This window comes from Sceloporus occidentalis, unplaced genomic scaffold (assembly GCF_023333645.1).
Source record: "Sceloporus occidentalis isolate IW3139 unplaced genomic scaffold, rSceOcc1.0.p SCAF_4, whole genome shotgun sequence".
Classification (NCBI taxonomy): Eukaryota; Metazoa; Chordata; class Lepidosauria; order Squamata; family Phrynosomatidae; genus Sceloporus; species Sceloporus occidentalis.
Window position 1 is genome coordinate 1 of NW_028316984.1, and position 23,271 is coordinate 23,271.

The following is a 23,271-nucleotide window of genomic DNA, read 5'->3' on the forward strand; positions in this document are numbered from 1 at the left end:
ACAAGCTGATTCTTGTGAAGGTGAAGAATTCAGGGGAAACACCGAGCAAGCGCTTCGATACAAAAGGGTGTTTTTACAGCATAGAAAAATATAAGGAGGATTTCATCTAGGACCCCATCGGCAAAGCCTCCGTCAGTTCTACAAGACAAGCTGATTCTTGTGAAGGTGAAGAATTCAGGGGAAACACCGAGCAAGCGCTTCGATACAAAAGGGTGTTTTTACAGCATAGAAAAATATAAGGAGGATTTCATCTAGGACCCCATCGGCAAAGCCTCCGTCAGTTCTACAAGACAAGCTGATTCTTGTGAAGGTGAAGAATTCAGGGGAAACACCGAGCAAGCGCTTCGATACAAAAGGGTGTTTTTACAGCATAGAAAAATATAAGGAGGATTTCATCTAGGACCCCATCGGCAAAGCCTCCGTCAGTTCTACAAGACAAGCTGATTCTTGTGAAGGTGAAGAATTCAGGGGAAACACCGAGCAAGCGCTTCGATACAAAAGGGTGTTTTTACAGCATAGAAAATATAAGGAGGATTTCATCTAGGACCCCATCGGCAAAGCCTCCGTCAGTTCTACAAGACAAGCTGATTCTTGTGAAGGTGAAGAATTCAGGGGAAACACCGAGCCAGCGCTTCGATACAAAAGGGTGTTTTTACAGCATAGAAAAATATAAGGAGGATTTCATCTAGGACCCATCGCAAAGCCTCCGTCAGTTCTACAAGACAAGCTGATTCTTGTGAAGGTGAAGAATTCAGGGGAAACACCGAGCAAGCGCTTCGATACAAAAGGGTGTTTTTACAGCATAGAAAAATATAAGGAGGATTTCATCTAGGACCCCATCGGCAAAGCCTCCGTCAGTTCTACAAGACAAGCTGATTCTTGTGAAGGTGAAGAATTCAGGGGAAACACCGAGCAAGCGCTTCGATACAAAAGGGTGTTTTTACAGCATAGAAAAATATAAGGAGGATTTCATCTGGGACCCCATCGGCAAAGCCCCCGTCAGTTCTACAAGACAAGCTGATTCTTGTGAAGGTGAAGAATTCAGGGGAAACACCGAGCAAGCGCTTCGATACAAAAGGGTGTTTTTACAGCATAGAAAAATATAAGGAGGATTTCATCTAGGACCCCATCGGCAAAGCCTCAGTCAGTTCCACAAGACAAGCTGATTCTCGTGAAGGTGAAGAATTCAGGGGAAACACCGAGCAAGCGCTTCGATACAAAAGGGTGTTTTTACAGCATAGAAAAATATAAGGAGGATTTCATCTAGGACCCCATCGGCAAAGCCTCCGTCAGTTCCACAAGACAAGCTGATTCTCGTGAAGGTGAAGAATTCAGGGGAAACACCGAGCAAGCGCTTCGATACAAAAGGGTGTTTTTACAGCATAGAAAAATATAAGGAGGATTTCATCTGGGACCCCATCGGCAAAGCCTCCGTCAGTTCTACAAGACAAGCTGATTCTTGTGAAGGTGAAGAATTCAGGGGAAACACCGAGCCAGCGCTTCGATACAAAAGGGTGTTTTTACAGCATAGAAAAATATAAGGAGGATTTCATCTAGGACCCCATCGGCAAAGCCTCCGTCAGTTCTACAAGACAAGCTGATTCTTGTGAAGGTGAAGAATTCAGGGGAAACACCGAGCAAGCGCTTCGATACAAAAGGGTGTTTTTACAGCATAGAAAAATATAAGGAGGATTTCATCTAGGACCCCATCGGCAAAGCCCCCGTCAGTTCTACAAGACAAGCCGATTCTTGTGAAGGTGAAGAATTCAGGGGAAACACCGAGCAAGCGCTTCGATACAAAAGGGTGTTTTTACAGCATAGAAAAATATAAGGAGGATTTCATCTAGGACCCCATCGGCAAAGCCTCCGTCAGTTCTACAAGACAAGCTGATTCTTGTGAAGGTGAAGAATTCAGGGGAAACACCGAGCAAGCGCTTCGATACAAAAGGGTGTTTTTACAGCATAGAAAAATATAAGGAGGATTTCATCTAGGACCCCATCGGCAAAGCCCCCGTCAGTTCCACAAGACAAGCTGATTCTTGTGAAGGTGAAGAATTCAGGGAAAACACCGAGCAAGAGCTTCGATACAAAAGGGTGTTTTTACAGCATAGAAAAATATAAGGAGGATTTCATCTGGGACCCCATCGGCAAAGCCTCCGTCAGTTCTACAAGACAAGCTGATTCTTGTGAAGGTGAAGAATTCAGGGGAAACACCGAGCAAGCGCTTCGATACAAAAGGGTGTTTTTACAGCATAGAAAAATATAAGGAGGATTTCATCTAGGACCCCATCGGCAAAGCCTCCGTCAGTTCTACAAGACAAGCCGATTCTTGTGAAGGTGAAGAATTCAGGGGAAACACCGAGCAAGCGCTTCGATACAAAAGGGTGTTTTTACAGCATAGAAAAAATATAAGGAGGATTTCATCTAGGACCCCATCGGCAAAGCCTCCGTCAGTTCTACAAGACAAGCCGATTCTTGTGAAGGTGAAGAATTCAGGGGAAACACCGAGCAAGAGCTTCGATACAAAAGGGTGTTTTTACAGCATAGAAAAAATATAAGGAGGATTTCATCTAGGACCCCATCGGCAAAGCCTCCGTCAGTTCTACAAGACAAGCTGATTCTTGTGAAGGTGGAGAATTCAGGGGAAACACCGAGCCAGCGCTTCGATACAAAAGGGTGTTTTTACAGCATAGAAAAATATAAGGAGGATTTCATCTAGTACTCCTCAGGTATGGTGGCTTCATACATAGATAGAACTGTGGAGGCTGCGGCCGTCTGAGGGCCTCTCTTCGCCCGCCGCGGCCTACCCCCGAGGCCTGAAGCACATGGCCAGCAAAAGCAGCTTGGCCCCCGTCAGTCACCCCCGCCCAGAAGCTCAAGGGCGAGAAGGCCCGCTCCCTCCTCAGGGTAGGCCTCCAGCTCTGCCTGCCTGGAAGAAGGCAGGATTGGCTCCTTCCCCCCATGTGACCCCCTTGGTCACGCCTCCTCCTCCTCCTCCTCAGCCAAGATGGATGCCTCCAGGGAGAAGGAGAAGGAGCATGGCAGGGGCTCCCTGGTCTGGCAGCCTCCCTCCTCCGTCACCAAGAGCTCAGCACAAAGGCAGGCACTAGAGACTCCCTTTAAGGTTCCTTGCTTTGCCTTTCCTTTGGGGCTCCTCTCTGCTTTGTGGGTGGCTATGGCTTCTGGGGAGAGGAGGGAGAAAAAGCCCCAGGCCTCTGTCTCCTCCATCTAAGGCAGCCTCCTCTTATTCCTCCCCCTCCTTTTCTTCCCCCTTCTTCTTTCCTTTCCTCCTCTTTTCCCTGGAGGACCCAGGGCTTGTTGTGTCTTTGCCTGATCCTGCAGCCCTATCCTTGCTTTTGATAGACTGTCATTTGTTTATACTCTCCAATCTGCCTCTACATGAACCTATCATGTGTTTTAAATTGGGATTTTGTCATTGTGCTGGCCAAAGGGCCCTAATAAAGTTATTCTTCTTATTATTATTATTTCCTCCTCCTCTTCTTCCTCCTCCTCTTCTGTTGTAACTGTGTAGAGTTCCCTTGGCACAGTTTCTTCAAAGGAGGAGAGGATTGCCTTTACTTTCTCCTAAGAGGCTGAGAGAGTGTGACTTGCCCAAGGTCTCCCACTGGGTTTGCAGGGCCATTCTGGCTCCTCCAATTCTCTAGCCACCAAGCCAGCCCCCTCTTCTTCCCTCCTTCTTCTTTTCTTTCCTCTTCCTCCTCTTCTGTTGTTATTGTTATTGCTATTGTGTGCCTTCAACTCCTTTCTGACTTATGGCAGCCCTGCCAGGATGTGGAAATTGTAGTTTGCAGAATGGCTGTGGCACCAGAGACTTAGAACTGAAAAGCACTTTGAGACCATAATAAGGCAAAGCTATCCTGGGGTTTCTTGGCAAGATTGTGTTCTGAAGAGGTTTGCTGCCAGACCTCTCATCTCTCCTTGAGGCTGAGAGAGTGGAGAGTAGGACTTGCCCATACTCTCTTTGTTAACTCCAACCTTTTGGACCTTCTAGTATTGTCATTATGATTCTTCACATGGTCTACCTTTCAGGATTACGCTTATCAAGAATGTTCACACACATTAAAATATTCTATGCTAACAGATTGGACACACAAGTACAGTAACAGCCAAAAGCTACTATGCAGTGATACCTGTATAGTACCAAGCAAAATGCACAAAATATATCATGCAAGCTTTCAAAGCTCCACTGACATCTTCATCAGGCAAAAGTATTAAAAATCCAACCCAAGCAAGCAAGAAAGAAAAAATGATAGTGTAAATGTGCTATGTGTGTGTGTGTTTTAGAATTGGGTGTGTATGTGGCCAGAAAGGGAATTACATTCCTGACATCTGTCCAGGAATAATGTCAAAATGTCCTCCATTTTGATCATGCCTAAGAAACATGCATTTAGATTAAGATTAAAAAAAAAAAATCACCAATTTTTTTGCGTGTCCTCCATTTTAGAAATGTTGTCCTACATTTGAAAATCTTGTCCTACTCTTGTCCTAGATTTGTCCCGGTTTGGAGGTCCTGACTTATGGCAACCCTACATCACTAGAACGTAGCAGTTCAAAGGCATGGGAATGCAAATAGGTAGGTACCACTTTGGTGGGAAGATAACAGCATTTGGTGCAGTCATGTTGGCCACGTGACCACCAGGGCAGTCCTCAGACAACGCTGGCTCTTTGACTTAGTAAAGAAGATGAGCACTGCTCCCTACAGTCGGTTACGACTAGACATTCATGTCAAAGGACTACCTTTACCTTTAGATAAAATAAAGAGAGCCAGCATGGTGTAGTGGTTTGATCATCAGACTATGACTCTGGAGATCAGGGTTTGACCTCGGGCAAATCACACTCTCTCAGCCTCAGAGGAAGGAGAATGCAATGACAAACCTCATCTGAACGAATTTTGCCAAGAAAACCCCATGATCAGTTTGCCATAGAGTCATCATAAGTTGGAAATGACTTGAAGGCACACAACAACAACAACAACAACAACAAAGAGAAAATAAAGCACCAAATACTGTCTTTTATCTTTCTATGCCTTGCAAAAGTAGTTTTCAAAGGGGAAAAAAATCAAAGAATCAAATTATGGGTAGGAACTCTTGTTGTAACTAACTGCCAGTTCAAGTGAATAGTGGGTTTCAGTTCAAGAACCATCTTTGTTGTCCCTAGATAATGGTAATCCACACGAGCACACCAAAAAAGTGCTCCAGTGCATGTGAATGTTTATGTACCAGAACTGTTAGACTGTTTTATCTTAAGAAAAGTGTGTGTGCAGGGGCAGGGGTATAAAGGGTGATGGAGGAGGTGCTGAATACCCTCCAACTGTCCCAGTTTGGAAAGAACAGTCCCAATTAATCCTTAATGGTTCCACTTTTTAAATGTCCCACTTTCTCTCTCATCCTCCCACTTTCCCCCATTTGGCCTCAGCTTATTTCAGCTGCAGCATACTTATTTCAAAGCACAAAAGTAATTTACATTCAATTAACTCAGCAGAGGGAGAGAGCAAAACAGAATCTTGCCCTTTCTAGTAGAGTCAGGTGAAAGCAAACTGCTGCAGCCTCTCCTGGTTTGTGTATTCTTCCTCATTAGGAACATTTGTCATCTTGACCACATTCTGATATACACTTGGCCACATGTGCCTTGGTTTTCATCTGTGAAATGTTGGAGGGTATGACCTACTACCACTGCTCTGCTTCAGATTCCTTTTCTCCAACCTCTGCCATGTGATTACAAACCTACTGCAGCAGCGCTGCTGGTTATGTACACAGTCCTTTCTGACTTCTACCCCTTTTGTGTTTCAAATTGTTTCCCCATCCCCTGCAGCTGCTATGCACAGGCTAGGATGATTCTGTGACACATTTATACAATCTCAAAGCCTGAGTACAACTTATGCCAAGAGACAGATAGATTCACTCCACTCTGAGCAAACCATGGGGTTCCTTCCTTCCTCTATTTGAGTCCCCATAGTTAAGAGGGACAAGCTCATGTATCTCTTTACTATTTTTACTCCAGAGTGAAGAGTAAAATAAAAGTGCCTAGCCTAGCTGAATCACTGGATATGAACATGGCAAATATTGCGTAAGTTTCTTTATATAGCTGTTTTTGTGAGGCTTGCCACTGATGCTCTATGTGCTAAAATTCAGTGGAGGTAGAAAAGGGCAGAGCTTAGAAAAACTACTTTTTGGACTACAACAGCTAGAATTGTTCACACTAGGTTGTGGTCCCTAAACTTTTTTTTTCAACCTCTGGGAAAGACTGATCAACTCACAATTTAGCTGTTAAATTGGCAAGTCAATTAGGATTTTTCAGAAGACAAGAAAATGATATTATCAGTATAGTCTTATACTAGATACATGCCGACACAAAAAGAAGTCCCACTGAGTTCTGTCATGCTGACTTCTAAGTGCAGTATGTTGTTGGCATATTGCTTGAATCCTTGTTCTGAACCTTGATCTGAATCCTTGGTGTTAACATTATGTGAATCCTTCTAATGAAGCTTGATCTGAATCCGTCTAATGAACCTTGATCTGAATCCTATGTATGAACATTTTCATGAATCCTTTGTTTGGAACTTGATCTGAATCCTTCCTCTGAACCTTGATCTGAATCCTTGGTGTTAACATTATCTGAATCCTTTCATTATCTGAATGAAGCTTGATCTGAAGGCATGAAGCTTGATCTGATTCCTTGGTCTCTACCTTGATCTGAATCCTAAGACTGAACCTTTATATGAATCCTTTTTATGAAACTTGATTTGAATCCTTGTTCTGAAACGTGATCTGAATCCTAGGTCTGCACAATATGAATCCTAGGTTTAAACCTTTATATGAATCCTTTGTATGAAACTTGATCTGAATCCTTGTTCTGAAACGTGATCTAAATCCTTGGAATGAACCTTGATCTGAATCCTATGTATGAACATTTTCATGAATCCTTTGTATGGAACTTGATCTGAATCCTTGCTCTGAACCTTGATCTGAATCCTTGGTGTTCAATTATCTGAATCCTTTCATTATCTGAATGAAGCTTGATCTGAAGGCATGAAGCTTGATCTGATTCCTTGGTCTCTACCTTGATCTGAATCCTAAGACTGAACCTTTATATGAATCCTTTGAATGAAACTTGATCTGAATCCTTGGTGTTAACATTATCTGAATCTTTTAATGAAGCTTGATCTGAATCCGTCTAATGAACATGGATCTGAATCCTATGTATGAACATTTTCATGAATCCTTTTTATGGAACTTGATCTGAATCCTTGCTCTGAACCTTGATCTGAATCCTTGGTGTTAACATTATCTGAATTCTTCTAATGAAGCTTGATCTGAAGACATGAAGCTTGATCTGAATCCTTGGTCTCTACGTTGATCTCAATCCTAAGACTGAACCTTTATATGAATCCTTTGTATGAAACTTGATCGTTGCTGGTCTGCCTGCTGGCTCCCTCTGAGGCCGAGATGACAGTTGAGGAGGGAGGGGCCTCTTCCTTCAGGCAGTCCAAGATGTTGCTGGTCTGCGTGATGGCTCCCTCTGAGGCCGAGATGACAGTTGAGGAGGGAGGGGCCTCTTCCTTCAGGCAGTCCAAGATGTTGCTGGGTCTGCCTGATGGCTCCCTCTGAGGCCGAGATGACAGTTGAGGAGGGAGGGGCCTCTTCCTTCAGGCAGTCCAAGATGTTGCTGGGTCTGCCTGATGGCTCCCTCTGAGGCCGAGATGACAGTTGAGGAGGGAGGGGCCTCTTCCTTCAGGCAGTCCAAGATGTTGCTGGGTCTGCCTGATGGCTCCCTCTGAGGCCGAGATGACAGTTGAGGAGGGAGGGGCCTCTTCCTTCAGGCAGTCCAAGATGTTGCTGGTCTGCCTGATGGCTCCCTCTGAGGCCGAGATGACAGTTGAGGAGGGAGGGGCCTCTTCCTTCAGGCAGTCCAAGATGTTGCTGGGTCTGCCTGATGGCTCCCTCTGAGGCCGAGATGACAGTTGAGGAGGGAGGGGCCTCTTCCTTCAGGCAGTCCAAGATGTTGCTGGTCTGCGTGATGGCTCCCTCTGAGGCCGAGATGACAGTTGAGGAGGGAGGGGCCTCTTCCTTCAGGCAGTCGCCGATGTTGCTGGTCTGCCTGATGGCTCATATATTATTATTATCTAGCATAGCAATGTCTGTCTTTCAGTGAATCTGCCTACTGTATCCTTCAATACAATAAATGCACAGCTGTTCTTGGTCAAGCAAATGATGGTAGGAAGCTTTCTCTCCATCTGGCAAAGAGGCTGGAATCAGTTGGCAGGCCCTACAGTCATCTCTTCCCCATCCTGCCTCTCCGGCTTCTTTACTCTGGTGTCATCTTGTTAACATTCTGTTCTTCTGATCTTTCTGGTTTTTCCTGAGTGTTCCTGAGAGATCATCCTAGGCCAAAATTAGCTCAAAGGCAGCAATATCCAATCTAGTATCATGCCATCTTCATGCAAAAGACAGGTTTTGAAGCCATGTTTAGACTGCCTTGCCTTATCTGAATAGGCAACCCTATAGCAAAGTGTTTTTGGACAGCTACATCCTTTTGTATGACACTGTTTCAGATGGGGAAGAACTGCATAAAAAATGCTGAACTGGTCTCATTCTGCAATGTAAGGCCTAGATTGAATTTATGTAGATCTTCTTTGGTCATTATTTTTGTTTTCTTTATGTTCAGCATTAAGCCTGCCTTTACACTTTTCCCCCTTGATCTTCCTTAGGAGTTGCTCTAGGTCTGCAATGTTTTCTGCTAGTTAGTAGTGTGGTGTTGTCCAAATATCTTAGGGTTTTTATATTCCTTCTTTCTATCTTTACTTCTCCTTCTTCTGTGTCCAAGCCTCTTCAGATGATGTTTTCTTCATACAGGTTGAACAGACAGGGTGACAGAATGCAGCCTTGCACCCTTGCCAAATGGGCATCATTCTGTTTCTCCATATTTCAACCTGACAGTGGCCTCTTGTCCTACGTGTAGATTTCTCATCAGGAACATTTATTTTGGCCCTAGATCCATAATGCAGCTTTCCAACTTGATTTCCCCCCCCCCCCCTCCCTTTTAACTGGATTTGGCAAGCAATAAAATGTCAACCCAGAGCTTCTAAACCTGCTATGAACCTCAGGATCAAAGCAGCTATCCATTTGATATTACTGCATATTTTCAACCTTAATTTTGAAAGCACAGAAGCAGCTAGCATCAACCGCAGTCCTACACAGCCATTATGCACACACAGGAGAAGTGTAGTCTACCTATATTGGGCCCTCAGCATCCATGGGGGATCCATTCCACCTCCGCTCCCCATGGATACCAAAATCCACAGATTGTCAAGTTCTGTTCTCCCCAATGGCAGTGCGTGCGTGTGACCGCACTGCCATTAGGGACAATGGGACTTCCAATATTGCCTAATGGCAGCACAGCCACATACATGCACCGCCACTGGGGACAATGGGGCTGTCCCTAATGGCAGCACCACAATGTGCATGTGCCTAAATCTGTAGATGGCAAGTCTGCGAATACTGAGGTCCCACTGTACAACCAAACAGGCTTGGGTCTAGGCTATTTGAAGGATTGTATCTCCCTTCTCAGTGGCTGCTCCCAAGCTTTGGAACTCCCTCCCTAGGGAGGCGAGTATGGCTCCATCCCTGGTGTCCTTTCGGCGGCAGGTAAAGACGTTCTTGTGTTGGCAGGCCTTGACAAATTGATAAGGTCTGGGAATGTTGTGCTCTTTAAATTTTATGTTGTATTATAACATTCAATTTTAATGCATATCTGTTTTAACTTTTAAAATGGTTTAATTGTTTTTAAAATTTTATATTTATACATTTTAATGTTGTACAGTTTTTAAATTGTATTGTTTTAAATCTTCACTGGCTTGAGTCCCTATATTGGAAGAAAGACGGGATATAAAATAATAATAATAATAATAATAATAATAATAATGTTGGTGCTGAATCTGTTCACCCAACAAAACCAACATCCTATAGTTTCAAATGAAAATTAATTTGCTTCTTCAATCAAAACTTCAAAACACTTCTCTAACAATACATACATGCACTGTGCGACTCTCATTAGTACCAGCAAGCATAGCCACTGGTTAGGAGTGCTGGGATTTGTAATCCAAAACACCTGGAAAGCACCATTCTGGGAAGGTCAGACTAAAGTTATGTATAATCAATTTTAATATTTTTTTTATTAATTCCAGAAACTGGTTGGGACTTGGACAGGCTGGACATTTTAATTTCACTGAAGTGTTTTAATTATTTTTTTAAGGTTTACATTGTATTCTGCTATTGGAATAATTTGTTGGCAGAAGGTCAAGGTAGAAGGTTAAAAATCAGTAAATAAATACATCAGAGTGGATGGCTGGGCATGGTGTGCCCTTTAGTGTCTTGCATCTGGAAGGCACTAGATTGTCCACTTTTTCCTATACCAGATATACTTTTTTTGCACTTAAGTAGTGTCTCCTCTTACTTGCAATTTAAAAAAACAAACTAGCCCCAGATATAATTTTACTCATAAAGGAGTTGGCCCAGCCCTCTCAGCACAAAGTGCAACATCACACTTGTCCTTCCATGCTGAAGCAGGATTCTGGACTTGGGGCCAATCCCGTGAAACAGTTACTATGTTTATTTTTTTGATTTTTTGGCTCCATTACCGTATTTTTTTTCTTCAGAGGTTAGGTTATTTCAGGTTGCAATATTTATTATTTGTAATCAGTTGCAAAACCTGTTCCCCCCCCCCCACACTTTTTATAGATGTTGTTGAGAAGTCAGAAGACCTCTGAAGATTCTTTTGCGTCCAGTGACATCCATAATTTAATTCCTTGCGGTGATGTGGTATGTAGACTAAGTATGTTCTTAATGCTATTTTTCAATGCCAGGCATTTTACTTGTTGTTAAACAGGTACTATGGGACAACAAATAAAATGCTGAAGGATGGGGATGTGATTAACTTTGAGACACTTTATCTTGGTCTTTATTAATCTTTATGTTCTTGATTTTCTGAAGTCACTTGGGTTACAAGGCCTTTGTATGCAATGAAGGGGACAGTTATCTCCTGCCAGGCTAGGCAAAGGTCACATGATAGGAAATAAGAGAGAGAATACCATGATCCATTCTCTGCCCCCAGGTCCTTCCCTTCCTTTGCCAAAGTTAGGTCTCTTTCACTCTCTTCCCATCCCCAGCATTTTTCGTTTGAGTATATGCTGCCCCCCAAAGGGGCTCCTTCTTTGTGCAGACACCCCAGTCTTAATTTATTTCTGCAAAGGCTTAGCATGTCCAGCTACCTCATGTTCCACTGACAATTTCAAGAAGCCTTCTGCTAGTACTGGCTAGTCTTATGGGAAAGCTATTTCAGCATATGGCAGTATCTGAACTTGGGCTTTGCCCTTTAAGACTACATTTCTAGTTACAATACTGTGTTATCACCAAGGATAGCAGGTGTACTATATGCCGTTTGCTATCCAATTTACCTTCAGTTCCATTGGAATAAAGTATTATTGAGGCCAGCCTTCCAGGCTCTATTCAGTAGGTCATAGAAACCACCTAATCGGCATTGGAAGTGGATTGTAAGCTATTACCCGTGGAGCTTTTTGCTCCTTCCAGTCAAGCAATGGTGGCATCAACTACGGTACATTTTTAAGTGGATGCTCACTGCAGGATGCAGGGCAGCACATAGGCCCAATCTTCCATTTATAATGATAGTTAAATAACTAGATGTCCAGGCTTGACAAGATACTGTCTTGGGTTTGTTGTCCTTTCTTCTGGGACACATTGACCCTGCTTACCTCCTCCTGGTAAAATTAGCTTCCTTATCACCCATATGTATGAGAGATCACAAAGAGAAGGACAGGCTACCTAACTGTAGTTATGGTTAGTTTTCTGTGGGTTTTTCAGGCTATGCAATTGTTATTCCTGATGTTTTGTCAGCATCTGTGGTTGGCATCTTCAGAGAATGCTGGCATGGAAGTGAGTGGGGTATATATACTGTGTGACCCTTGGTTGAGAGGAAGTGATTTATATGTTAATCTCTGTGTTGGTCTGTTGGTGAATGGCAACGTATCAGTATTGGTATACTGATATAGGTATTGGCTAAGAGCTTGGAGGGACTATTTAGCAGAGAGATGTAGTTATGGTTCTTTTAATATTTATTTGAGGACTTAGAAAATCCACCCGCCTTCTTTCTCATGGGGTCATGGGTGGTTGTTTTTTCCTTTTGGTAATGGGGTACGTTGATGGAACTGGAAGAAAAGACAGGAGCCCTGCTTCAGCACAAACATTTGACAGGGGCAGAGCTCTTGAAAACAGACATTATTCTGCAGTACCTAATACTGAACCTGTTCAGCACAGGCACAAAATGATTCATGTGTGTGTGTTCTTGAATAACCACACTCAGAAGACTGCAATTCTGAAAGAAAACCTCATTGGACACAGGTGCTTATTTCTAAGAAAACCTGCAGTAGTGCAAACCTGATTTGATAGGCTTAGTAAACGGATAACCTTTATACATTAAGCTTTGCCTTATTTAAATTTGCAGCAGAATTGAGTATAGAATTCCAGGACTTTGCCCAATAACTGCAAAACTTGTACATGGCTACTAAATGTTTTTAGTAAATCTTGTCCTTGACTGTAATGCGACTTTATAATGGTTCTAATTTGACATTTCATATTCTTATAGGTTGGCTTGATGGCAGTTATTGTGAAGCAGTGCAAAGATTTCACCCCCAAGTGTATCCTTTTCTCTTAGTTATTGAAGTATACCGACAACTGTACTTTCTCAGAGTACAGCTATGTAGCGAGAGAGCTGTGACTATGATTTCTATGTGCTTGTGTTTAAAAAAAAATACTAATTTCAAAGTCACCACTATCACACATGTGCCTGTCAATTTCCTCCAGTGGGCAAAAGGCAAGGTTTGAAGGAGAGAACCCAGTTCAGGGATCTGATACAATGGGAATTAAATCTCTCTTTCTGTGTTGTCATTGCTCTCTGATCCCCCTTATTGCAGCTGCTCTTAATATTTTTCAAAAACAAATGAGACACTAAACATAGAATTTCTTCTGTGTGCCTCTAAATTTGTTTTGCATGTTGCTTTACATCTGGGTTGGGCAAGTTGTGAACCTCCAGAGTTTCTTGGACTGGGGTTTCTGCCAGCCAGCATGGCCAGTGGTAAGTCAAGCAACATCTGGAAAGCCATAAATCACCCAGCCTTAATTTAGATGTAACAAATGTGCAACTTTTGCTTACTTATTACTCTGACTGCTATTTTGCTTTTCTTTCTATTTCAGTGTATTTACTGATCCTTTTTCAAACCTTTACCCAAAGTAAATAAATACCCAGAGAATAATAGTAGTAAAACCAATTTCTGCTGCCTATAAAATTGAGTGTGACAGTTAACCAGTCTGGAAACTTTTAGTAAATTACGCAGTCAATATGGCAGAACATGTTTCAATTGCAGTGCAGTCCTGTGCAAATTTAGTCAGAATCAGATTCCAATGGATACAGCAGAACTAATTTGCAGGAATATATAAAACTGCAGATTTAGCATTTAGTGAATTTAGTATGCAATGTAGCATCTTTGAGACTAACTGAAAGACGTTTGTAGTATGAGCTTTCATAGGCTTGAGCTCCCTCAGAACCATGCATACATCTGAATACAGAGAATTTTAAATCTAGAGATGATTCAGAGATTACATAACTCAACTGGGGCTTGCCATGGAAGGACATAAGTATAACTGCATACTTACAACCTATTTACCCCCACATCTGATGGTGTCTCTTGGTATCAGTATTGGTATATACTGATATAGGTATTGGGTTAAGAGACTGGAGGGACTATTTAGCAGAGAGAAATCATACAGGCAAAAGGATTAATCCTTCCCCCATCATTACTACTTTAATCACATAAGGACACATACCCCCCACAGACATACATGAATTTTACACACACAAAAATGTGAAAATATTGGGAAATATGATGACAGACGTTTTTGTGTTGTCAGTTTTAGCCCTTGTTACAAGTGCTGTGAATGGGTTTTATACATACAGGATGCTAAACAGAATTGATCATTTTTCAGTTTTTGTGGTATTTTACTCCATGATCATCTTCTTTTCTCTTACCAGAAAGATTTATGCTTCCTTAACAGAAGACCCTGTTAAAAAGTCACTGTTAACCGTGACACTTATTTACTGGTCCGTATTAGTATTGATAAAATCATGAAATGCACAAATCCTCAAGTTTTCAAAGCAAATAAGAATAGCAGAAAGCCCATAACAATCAACTTTGGAGATGTGAGATATTTTTCAGTAAAGGTACATTTTTTCTGTTCATATATAGTCTTCATAAATTAGGCTAAAGACTCCTTATTAGCTATTATATTTCTGAGAGTGGTCAGTGTCCTTGTTCACATTTGTAAAAAGATGTATGCACAGCCATATACCAGAGAATCAAGAAGTGTTTTATTCTTCTGTAGAGGGGAAATGTTCCCATGAAAGACAACATGGGGTGCTCAGATAAGGTCAAGGATATTAGTTCATTTACAGAGATTAAGAATAAATATAAACTTCTGATTTATCACTAACTTTATATAAGGAGAAGAATTTTTCTCTAGCTTTGGACCAGCAAACGCTTTCTGGTGACTACCAGAAGCCCATATCTGTGGATCTGTTTGGATTTGAGCTACCCTTGACAAATATCATAATGGAGTAAGCAAAGACAGAGGTGGTGAATTATACAGTGATGGTGAACCTATGGCACGCGTGCCAGGGGTGGCACTCAGAGCCCTCTCTGTGGGCACATGTGCCGTTGCCCTAGCACAGAATTTGCCAGAGTTTGTTACTAGAAAGCCAGAGGGACACGGCACTTTGCAACAAATAAGTGGGTTTTGGGTTGCATTTTGGGCACTTGGCCTCTAAAAGGTTCACCATCACTGAATTATGGTGTCCAAATAAGTTCAAAATTTGAATCCATTACACCTATTTTAAAATCCCTATGCTGGCTCCCCATTTGCTTCCGGGCACAATATAAGGTATTGGTTATTACAGTACCTATAAAGCCCTAAATGGCTTGGGTCCAACATACCTGAGGGAACGCCTCCTCCCATATAATCCTTCCCACACTCTCAGGTCCTCTGGGATGAATGTATTGCAGTCAGGGAGAACTGAGGACATTTTCTGTTGCCACTCCAAAAATCTGGAACGATTTACCGGATGAGATCCGCCAAATAACATCTTTAGGTGCCTTCAAGAAGGCAATAAAAGCAGATCTTTTCCGACGAGCCTTCCCGAACTGACTTCCAATTTTTCCACTTACCTAATTATTCCCATTGGATTGAATGATCTTGATTGATTTTATTGGCCATCGGTTGGGAATTGTTTTATTGTTTTGTAGGGTGGGAGGGAGTTTGGGAACTTGAAATGTAATATGTCTTTTAACTATTGTTTCCGTGTTTGTTTGTTTATTTGTTTTACTTGATTTTATTGTCTTTGATATCTTGTTACCCACCTCGATCCAATACAGGGAGAGGCGGGATATAAATAAATATTATTATTATTATTATTATTATTATGTGGGTTTTAAGAGACCTATGAGCAAGCAGCTAATTTGATAATTAAATTGATAATTTAGTGACTGTGCAAAGGGCAGAATGGATAGATGTGTAGCTTTATGATGAGAAAGGGGAGTAAATGGAGTCACAACAGGTATATTTGTCTTTATCGGTGTAAGAACACAAAGGATTGAGGCAAGATTTTCCTATGAAGTCTGTTGCAAGTAAGGAACATTTCCTGAATTTCTTCCTTCAGTAAATGTATTTGCTCCATATTTTGATTTTCAGGTTCCAAAGCAGAAAAGTGATCCTAGGAATAGGATTACATTAGAACTGGTGGGCTTTGAAGGACCAAAGGACTTTCCAAGGCTGTTTGGGAATGTGACTATGCACCTCTATGATGTTATTCAAGTAAGTATAATGAAAAGAGATGTCATTATTTATAATTATTGTAATTATTATTTGTTCTTCAAATGTGTAGATATATGTTACTCAGTTTTGTAGAAAGTATGTAGTAGGTATTTATAATGATAGCTAAATAACATTTTACTATTTTACCCTCAGTATTTTGTTGGACCAGCTCCCATCAGCCCTAGCCAATAGTGAAGTATTATGGTCCTTGCACAGGTCTACCACCCTGATTCCAATAGTCTTTATTTTCCTAGTCAATGGATGCAGTGGCTCAGGTGGTTAAGATGCTGACTTTGTTGATTGCAAGATCGTCAGGTTGGCAGTTTGAGGCTCAGGTGCTGCATGATGGGGTGAGCTCCCATCACAAGTCCCAGCTTCTGCCAATCTAGCAATTAGAAAGCATGCAAATGCAAGTAAATAAATAGGTACCATTCCGGTGGGAAGCTAAACAGCATTCTGTGCAATCATGCTGGCCACATGATCACAGAGTAGTCTCTGACAATGTTGGCTCTTTGGCTTCGTAATGGAGATTAGCACCGCATGCTATGGATGGACATGACCATAGAGTTGTATTGGAGGACTCCAGATGCCTAGAGAGACCATTTTTCCGGATGCAGGTGAGTGAAACCATGGATACCAATCCCATGGATATTCTGACACACACATCCCCCCGCTTCATTTGGTACAAAGATTTAACTCAGTTAAATTTTAGCCAAGATATCAAAATGTACCGTATTTGTGAGTTTTATCTTCAGGAGTATTATACCTCTGAATATAAGATGCTGGGGACAAATAATAGATGAAGCCCACTTGTGGGCTTCCCAGACAACATTTGGTTGGCCTCTCTTGGGAACAAAATGCTAGACTGTGACCTTTGATCAGTCAAGGCTATGATTGTATTTTTAACAAACTCTTGGGTTTTTCATAATTGGGCATATGTACCACATTTGGGGAAGCCAGTCATATAATTGGATTTTATATTTTCATATATGAAGGACCCAAACTTTTCTGTCTTTCCTTTTCCAAATATTCTTAGAGGTTCCTTGAGCTAAAACCTAAAGCCTGCTAGGGCCTCATTTGAAAGTCTTCAGATCCCCTCCTCCATCTCAAGACATTGTGGAGACTTCATAATCACAACCTCATCAGTCCTCTCTCTCAACATATTTTCAGTAACATCTTGCCTGAGGAAGAGCCCTAGAGATTTTGAAAACTGATAGACTTTTTATGCCCTTCTGGTTGTCCTAGTAGTTATTACGTACTTCACAATGAACTTCACGATTGTTGTAATGGACACCACAGCTATCTTTCCTGTATAACCATTTGTTATGAGTATGGATTTATAATCAGCTAAGAGCTATCGATTAAAGAGGGATGGAATTAGACCTGGTGATTGATTACAGTGTTATGAATGGTCTGAAATAGCTTGGCCTTTTTCAAACCTCTAGGCTTTAGTTTGGAATTTAATGAAATGACTGAAGTGAGCAAATCTGTGGGCAGTGAAGGAGCTCTCTAAATGTTGCTATTTCTCCCCATTCAGAAGCAGTCCTTCACTGAAATATGTGCTATGAGAATTCGAAATATGGTAAGGTATCTTTTTAAAAAATGAAAAATGCATATTGCAGAACTACTGTAAACAATCTGTCTAAATTACTGTAATAGATATTTAATCTGAATTTAAGCATTGCAGCACAGGGACATTTTTAAATGTTTTGAGTTATGGATGAGGGAAAAGTTAACATAATATATAAACTTGTTTATAGAGTCATGTTATAGAACAACATAGGTATACTGAAATTAGAAATTAGAAAATATCTTTCAGCCCATCCTGCTTTAATCCTGAAACAGTAACCTCTAAGCCCTTTTTCTGTTGTATAGCAATGAAATTTATTAGATTAGAGGCTTCTAAATGGGCCTAGAGTGGTAGATTCAGAAGGTCACTGTTAATTAATCCCCGTGTTTATCCCTATGTATGATCTGCAGATACAAGCAACAGCAACAGAAGCTACTATGTCAGGGGAAGTTTTTTTTTAAAAGAACAATCTTACGGCCACAGCCTATTTGTTTTTAAAACAAGTCTTTCACCATACATTTTTAGCCAAATTATTGAACATTTTCCCATTCTGGATGTATTTGTTTGTCATTTGTAAACTGGGACAAGTGCTTCTTCTAAAGCTTTGAATTAGCACGGTTCTAATGGAATAATTGAAAGCTGAAAGTGTTTGTTTTAATGAATTCATTTTTCCTAAAAAAATGTTACTCTAATTTTCTACACTGTATCTTACACAGGTGGTTTACCAAAAATAAAAAATAAAAATCTGTATTGAGATACTGTACAGTGAAAGAAGATTAAAATGTCTGCCCTTTCTCAAAGATTAAGATTCTTATTCATGGATTGTCAGGTTTAATTTAATTCATTATGACTATAGTAAAGATGACCAACATCTAAATTCTTGGAGAATGTTTTATCCTCTAAATGGTGGTGGTGGTGGTGGTGGGGAACTAAAGTTAATAATGGGCCTTATAATAAATTTCTTTTCATAGCGAAGGTTCTATAGGTATAAATTGTCTTAGTCATTCCATATAGACATTTATATTTACTTATATTGCACTAAATTCAACTGCTGATCTCATAATTTTGATTCAGTGGGTCTCCTCTCTTTGAGACTAGAGATGTGAAGTTGGGGCCCGGGGGGGGGGGGCAGAAAAAAGAATTGTGTTGCGATAACCGCACCATTATCCCACAAATAGGAACTCTAGTGCCGCTTTTCACTCATTTATTTGCAGGATAATGGTGCAATTATCGCAGTGCCACGTGGCATCGTTTGATTGTCTTTGTACAATTGCACAATAGTGACAGGAGCATCCTGCTATGGCTGTATGAAAATATCCTGAAACCAACCTATCGTGGGTTTTCCAAGCAAGATTTGTTCAGAGGAGATTTGCTGTTGCCATCTCCCAAGGCTGAGAGCATGTGACTTGCCCAGCATCTGGATTATTTATGTGTATCCTTGACACAATACTGAATTCTCATTGTAGGCTATCTCAAAGTGCTCTTCTGAAAATGGAAAGCATTTTCTGCTCATAGAAGGAATAAAAAGAAAGGAGGGGGGGGGAGGAAAAGAATGTAGCAGCACCTTTAAGACCAACTGGTTTTTATTTTAGATGAGCTTTTGTGGATATAAATCCACTTCTTCAGATGCAGCACAGATTGGTACCCAGACCTCTGAAAAGCATTAATGACAAACAGAAGCTCTATTGCATAGACAATGCACAGCAATTTTCAAAACCCATTTGCAACCCTCTAGAGTCAATGCAGTCTGAAATGGTTGCATGTTCTTTAGCGAACAGATTTCTCATACTGTACTGTACAAACACTGATATATTGTAACATTGCTGTTGAAAAGATTTTCTGTTGGTGCTTGCGAAATGGTTTAAAATTGACTTGGTAAATTTTCTTCTATTGCTCAAAGTTCTGCTGTGGATCAAGCCATAGGGTGCAGGAATCAATTAGTATTAGTATTTCTAGGCAGTTTTCCTGGGTTTTATTTTCCTGTCTTTATGGGCAAGAGTATGACATTTCAAAGTTTAGTATTTATTATACATATGAACTCAGAAAAAGAGTAGGAAAAGTGTATAGCTGGAGTTACTTGCCTTTACAACAGCTTTTAAATTTTAATTTGCAGTGTAAAATGATTAACTAAAATTGAATTTTTATTTTTTTTAGGTTTTCTGCACAGTTGAGGTGGAATTCATGTTCTGCTATGGATGTCTTGGATATGGGTATTCACATCAGGTTACTATTTTTTCCTTGTTGCACTAGATATTTTTAATTTGAAGCATGAGGCTGAAAGAGACTTCAAGGTCCATCCCATGAACTGCAAATCACTCCCCAGTCTACAAGCCAACTCAGAAAATAGTATTCTATAAGCAAAGAGAATGAGCAAACTGTGCAGATTGTAATGAAGAGTACTGCATATGAACTAGCTCCAGATGACTCTATAGGGGGGCATTCAGACTACCTTTTGTACCAAATTGTAACCCAGATTAAAAGTCGGAAGTTCCCATTGGCACCAGTTTAAACACATCAGAATTAGGGTTTTGCACACCCGATCCAGGGAAAATCCCCTTTAGAGTGTTTTTTCCTGAAAGTGGATTATTTCCCATGTCCTTTAGGAAAAACCGTTTCTTCCCTGCTGCTGGTAAATGTGAACTTGGCCGTGGTCATGATTGGGTCAAGTTCAGGGGAGGGATTTAGGTCAGAGGGAGGGCAGAGGGCAGAATATGCCTCCCCTCTCAAAGCCAGATTTCTCTCTCTCTCTTTTTTTTTTTGTAATTTTATTTTTGACAGATTATGCAAATGCTTGTTCTACAGGTTGATACATATTGATAGAATGTGTTAGCTTGTGCTACATTTCCCTTTCGTCTGCTTGCTGCCGGCACGGCACTTCACGCTGCAAGTGGCATTTTTTTAAAAAAATTTTGTGTGTGTGACAGAATATGTGAATGCTTGTGTTTCCTTTTAAATTTGGCAAATTGATACAATGTGTGAATGCTTTTGCTACATACGTATATGTGTATGCAAGGCATTCTGGGGTGGCAATAGGAGGGAAAGCAAAGAAAGAAGATGCAGAGATGGCATTCTGAGGTGAGGTATTATTATTATTATTATTGTGACAGATTATGCACATGCTTTGGGATGGAAGGGAAGGGAAGAGGATGGCATGGGGAGGGAGGTAAGGGCTTCAGAGGTGGCATTGGGCTTGAAGGGAAGGGAAGGGAAGAGGTTCCAAAGAGGAGGAAATGCTGGGCTGGAAGCAAAGAGGAAGCTAGAGGCTGGCATTCAGAGGCAAGGCTTTGGAATCCCATGACTTTAGGAGAGTCACACTCTCTCAGCCTCAGGGGAAAGGCACTGGCAAATCTCCTCGTAACCAATCTTGCCAGGATGGGGTCGTTTTAGGGTTGCCATAATGTGTAATGACCCAAATACACACAACACACACTCACACACCTAGAGGTTTTTAAATATGACAAGTTGACAGAATATGCGCACACTGCCACCAGTTTTTTTTAAAAAAGGAGGGGGGAAAGAACCAATTCCGTTGGCCAATGATTGTAGGATATGCCACCTTTAACGAAAGCAGAAGTGAATTTGATTGACAACAAAGGAGGGTGCATTTTAAAGTGGTACTGCAAATGTGAACTTCAGAGGGCAAATTGCATCAATCAAGGTAAAGGGTAGTATGAACTTCTTTCCGGGCAGATTCGGTATGAAGGCAAATATCCAGAGCAAATGGGCTAGTGAGAATGGGGCCTTGGCTTTCTAAACTTGGGGAAGATTGATTTTCATTGACATATCAGTCAATGAAGTCGCTGAGAGATTTTGTTTAAGAAAATTGTTTTCAGGAGCCAGCACACAGCATATCTTGGTGACTAAGGAACAGAAACAGTCTTTTCTCAGCTGCTCAGAACTCTTTGCCTACCCTAGAAGGATTAGTTAGGGGAAGGGGAGAAAAGGATATGTGTGTGTGCCTGTGCATCAGAGACAATAAGTAGTGTGTATATGTGTGGGAACAAGCATATCAGGGCCACATGTTAACTTTGGATATGGGCTCACCCACTTTGGGCTGTAGCCACCCACAGCTGCTGTATGACTCCTGACACATTTGCCTAGAGCTGATTCCACCCTTCAGACAACGAGTCTCTTCCCCTGATATACATTTTAGTATGCAAAGGAATCTTGTAGCACTTTTGAGACTAACTAATGAAATTAATTAATTAATTAAACTATGTGAAAATGTTGTAGCATAAGCTTTCATATACTTGGTTTGCTTCCTCAGATGCATGGAGGCACCAGTCCACTCCAAGTACCTGAGAAACTAAACCAAGTTTACAAAAGCTTATACTACAACTTCTTTCACATAGTTAGTTTCAAAAGTGTTACAAGATCCCTTTGCATACTGATAGTCCAGACTAACACAGCTATGTCTCTGAATGCATTTTAGTGACATTCTGTAATTATATTAATTATAGCTAAAATAGAATGGTGGAAATGACACCCAAGATCATTGGGTTTGGTAACTTCACTGAGCTACAATCAAAACTCTTCAGTGCAAATTCGTGAAGTCAAAAAGAGGGTTTGCTCCTGCTGTCATTCTGTGTGTGAACAGTGGACTACGCCACATTTTTCCACTTCTAGTAGAAATAATATTTTCAGCTGTAATTTATCTGACTGGTTTATATCTATTACATCTTGTATACATTGTTGTTGTTGCTGTGTGCCTTCAAGTTGTTTCTGACTAATGGCGATCCTAAGGAGAACCTATCATGGGGTTTTCTTGGTAAGATTTGTTCAGATTAAGTTTTTCATTGCTTTCCCCTGAAGCTGAGAGCATGTGACTTGCCCAAGGTCAGCCAGTGGGTTTCACATCTGAGCAGGTAATCAAACCCTGGTTTCCAGAGTCCTAGTTCCACACTCAAACCACTGCACCACACTGACTCTCCTTGCATACTTCTCAGTTTTTACACCTAAATGTAATTCAACCTCCTTCTTGTGTGTCGTATTCTTTAATGTATTTAAATAGCCAGATATTTTAAAAATCTGTAATGACCCACTCCCAACTGGTTATAAACTGGCAAAAGCAAGATGAATTGGCTGTATGAGTGATGGATTAAGCTTTGAGAGAGGGTCTTTACTTTATGCTGAATCTATGTTAAAGTATAATTCTGCTCTTCCCGATTTGTCATTCATTCTGTCAGTCCAGTGAGAATTGTCTACAATTCCAGAACAGCTCCCATACAGTGAGCTGAAGCAGCATTTCAAGAAGTCTTTGAAGAGAAGCTGTGGAAACATTGTCTTCTCAGCTCTTATTTCCCCTCTCATGTGTACTCTAGGAAAGTGAATCCAAAGGGAGGCATGGTTTTGTACATTATAAACAATCCAAAATTACATTGTTATTTATCCCTGCACCTGAAGACCAGGGATAGTATAGGGATTTTGTTGGTATACCGTCCACCCCGTTGCTTAACAGACTCCCTATCCGAGCTGACATAGCTGGTCTCGGAGTTGTTGTTGGAGTCGCCTAGGCTTTTAGTTCTGGGCGACTTCAACATCCCACTTGAGACCAGTTTAACAGGTGCGGCTCGGGAGTTCATGGAAGCCATGACAGCCATGGGCCTCTCCCAATTGGTTACCGGGCCAACACATTCTGCGTATCATACTCTCAATGCGGTCTTCAGTACGGAACAGGAATATCCGTGGGCAGAGGTAGTCAGTATCTCTGCACTGTCATGGATGGATCATTTCCTGGTCAAGGCT

At 41.2% G+C, this 23,271-nt stretch overlaps 1 pseudogene; it reads left to right on the top strand.

The window, feature by feature from the left end:
* Positions 1–2,869: 2,869 nt before the first annotated feature.
* The window catches only part of LOC149313372 (uncharacterized), a 41,006-nt pseudogene continuing 20,604 nt past the window's right edge, over positions 2,870–23,271 (top strand).